We start from the raw sequence: 3,905 nt of genomic DNA, 5'->3' as shown, positions 1-3,905 counted from the left end.
CGCTGGGAGTTGGAGACTGGAGTTGTTCCTATTCGGCCATCTTGCTCCGCCCCCCCAAGTGTATTTTTCTTAAACGAAGATTTTACACAGAAACATTTTAATCTAATTTAAAATAATTATTTATAAATAACTAATAATTAATTGTATTAAAACACCAAGATTTGCATATTAGTTATACTACATAAAAATCTTATTTAGAAATAATATTTTGACTTGCTAAGTTTGTGTAAAGCTATTTCCTCCCTATAAAAATGCATTCATCATTAACTTAAAGGTATTTGTAAATGAGTGTTGTTAATTATTAGAAAGCATTTTCTTCACCAAGGTTATCATACTTAACCTTTATTAATTTACTCATCAATTTATCCACTCAACTTTATTTATTTGTTTGTTTCTTTCTTTATTTTAATGCCTAGTCAGAGCTGGGCCCTGAGATAACTGATGGAGATAAAATTAATTTAAAATAATGAACTTTTCATTTTTTAATGGTCTTATACTATTATGATGAGGAAGACTTTAAGTATTCCATACATGTGTATATGTGTGTGTGCGTGTGTGTGTGTGCATATATATATATATATATTATATCACTAACTGTTATGAAGTGAATTGTCTCCCCCGCAAAATTCATAAATTGAAGCTTTACCTCTCAATGTGACAGTATGTGGAGACAGGAACTTTAAAAAGGTAATAAAGGTCAAATGAGGTCACAAGCATGGGGCGCTGATCCAATACGACTAGTGTCCCTGGAAAAAAGGGAAGAGACACCAGGACTGTGCTCAAAGAGAAAAGCCCTGTGGAGACACAGCAATAAATCGACCTCTGCAAGCTAAGGAGAGAGATCTCATTAGAAAACAACCTGCTGACACTTTGACCTTGGACTTGCAGTCTTCACAACTGTGATACATTTCTGTTCTTTAAGCCGCCCAGTGGGTGCTATTATTCTATGGCAACCTGAGCAGATGAACACAGAAACTTTAGTACATTCTGTGAAGAAAGGGTCCATGATCTATGACGTACTATAATCGGATGAATTGACGAAAACTTAGAAGGTTAGAGAACCACTGCGCATGGAAGGGATGAGTGACCTGATACTGAAGGAATGATCGTAGTTTGTGTGATAAAGCAAAAGAGTGTCAGGAGAAAAAATGAAGCTGTATCAGAAGGAACGGGCCTAAGGAGAAACGTGTTCTCTGCAATTAAAGCGTTCGAAGCAGGAAGTGTTTGCGTGCATGTGTCTGTGCTGTGTGGTATCTCACATTGTCAGTTAAGAGGTCATTTGAGATAAGAAATGACTGCAACCTTAGACTAGGTGAGGGTGCTGGGGATCTGTGGCAAAAATAATTACGCTCCAGAAAACAGGACATAAAGAGGGAAACTGTGATTCAGAATCCAATATCATGAATAAACGCGGGGGAAGAAGTTGAGCTCTTCATAATTATATTTTTCTGCTTTCTCTGAATGAAAAAAAGGGGGGTCTAAAAGTGAGGGGCACTTTGCACTTCAAAGAACACTGAACTAGAAAAGATTTAGGAGTGTTACAAAATAACCTGAGAAGTGTTAATGAAGCAGTTCATACTTAATTTTACTTTCTGTCTTCTGGCTTACTGCCATCCATCTCATTTGAAAGTGAGGCCAAAATGAGTAGTAATATAACAACTAATAATATCACTTTCTGCTTAAACTTCTCCAGTGGAAACTCAGGGTATTACATCCATATTATTGCATCAATCTTCATAACATTGCAAATAAGAGCATTGACATTCCAGGAGCACTGGGAAGAAGAATGACTCCTGCACGTGTGATAACGGTCAATTGAAATTTTAGATTAGTTCTGGTAGCTCAGTGCAAGCTCATTAGGCAAAGGTTTGGTTTAAGAAATATATTTTACTAACTTTGTTATGAAAGTTTAACATTCGTATCAATTAATTCACACTTTCTCTGAAACTCCAATGCCATATATATATATATACCCTAACCAGTAAAAAAGGCTCTAGTCTCTCTGCCTCACTGCTGATTGTAAGAGAAGGCCTCTGATATGGGTCAGCGCATATATTTATGAATTGAGATTTCTGGAGGAAGAAAAAAATTAATTGAAATCCTTCTCATGTTTTATTTTCGTCCTCTTTGATTGAGTCATCCAGGTATTTCTCATTCAATGAACTATTCAAACTTCACTGAAGTTTTTCATTTTCTGGCCGCTGTTTCAAGTACATGGAAAGCCCAGCAGCACCAGAAGAAAAGCCGTGGATGGGAAAATTTAAGCTCCTTTCTGTGTCATTGATTTCTTCTTTCATGTTTTACTGTGGGATCGAGAAAATTCAGAGGGCCAATCCCAAGGGTTGAGCCTAAGAGCCATGAGCAGCTAGGAGCAACAGGAGTTTTCCTGGATTATTCATTTGTGGTCCTAAGCAGTTTTGAGGTAGGAGACTGCATAGGTTTTCAGGGTAAAAGTATAAATGTTTTTGGAGTTCTGTTTGTGGAACTGTCTAATGCAATGATCTCTGCCTATTGTAAATTTAGGATGTATGGCCCAGTGCAATGCAGGGAATTATAAGAAGGAAAATAATTATTAGTTCCTGTAAAAAATAAAATGAGTCAAAGACCTATACTATTACATCCAGACTTCAAAAAACATGTTCCAAATTTACTTGGTTGTTTTATAAAGATCTCACTATAATTTTCTGTTAGTCTATTCATAGACACTTCTACCTACATGGTGCTATTTACAAATGTTCAGCAAGAAGTATGAGCTATAATACACATATCTCTTCCTCTGGTCAAAGGAAAGCATGGGCAAATCCCATGCTCTATGGCAATCCTGACCAATGACTTAAAATTAGTTTTCTAGGACTCCAGGTTGTGGTTTGGGTAACTGATAATTTTACCATACTATATTTTCTTGGAAAATTGTTCTATAAAATATACATAAAGAGAGAATCAGTTGTCCTCCTGAGAGCTCTTGTGAGCAGTCTAAATTTGTATCACTGTGGAAGTGTCTAAGTATTGTTCTTGGAGATATGTTGTCCACTTGAAGAGTAGGACTTTCAAAGTTTAAAGTCTCAAAAAAGGTCTAAATTGTCAAGATGTATATGTGTGCACTTGGCAATTGAATACCTGGTGTTCATATAAGAAGTAGACTAAAAATTCAGTGCAGAAGGTATGAGGAGGTAAGCTTTATCTACAGGAGTGAGCCCACTGTGGGTTTGTTGAAGCATGTCGATTCTCTGTATGGATTAAATTAGTTCCAAGAAAGCAGGCTGGAAGAAAGGTGTCTGAGAAGAAGAGGATAACTAATGAAAGTTGCAGATGAAACAGACTGTGAAGTTTTTGCTCAATAAGGAGGATAGAATCCTCTATTGAGGTATATAACTCACAATTAATTTAAAATAATTTAGTCAGTGATTAACCTGATAATAAAAACAAAATATCAAAACTGAAGATACTGAGAAATCTCCAAAGGTTTATTTTATTCTGTAAAACTTATTGTGAATGTGACCAATTAACATGGGTGCCTAAACTTAGAGATGAAGACTTTAAGCAAATTAGTTGGTATTGTGTAATTTCAGCTATAGGATTTTGTACATCCTGTCAAGGAAGTTATTTCTAATCCTTGTTTTTCTCATTTCATAAATGGGTGCTGTTTTTCAAATGATACTTTCTCAAAAAAAATCAACAGTTTGAACAACAGTATAGTTTTTTCACTTCTACTAATATAGTTAATTTAAGTTGGTGGTGCTTGAACACTAAATCAGATTTGGCTTAGGTATATATTGTTTGTTAAAACATTCTTAATAATGTTCATACCTCTGTTTATACATTGGTCTAGAGCTTTCTTTCTTGTAGTATTGTTCCGTCGTTTGCTTCTCAGGGAAATGCCCGACTCACAGAATGATTTGAAATGT

This window comes from Rhinopithecus roxellana, chromosome 21, assembly GCF_007565055.1.
Source record: "Rhinopithecus roxellana isolate Shanxi Qingling chromosome 21, ASM756505v1, whole genome shotgun sequence".
NCBI classification, from domain to species: domain Eukaryota; kingdom Metazoa; phylum Chordata; class Mammalia; order Primates; family Cercopithecidae; genus Rhinopithecus; species Rhinopithecus roxellana.
The sequence above is the reverse complement of the archived record's forward strand: the minus strand, read 5'-3'. Positions refer to the sequence as shown.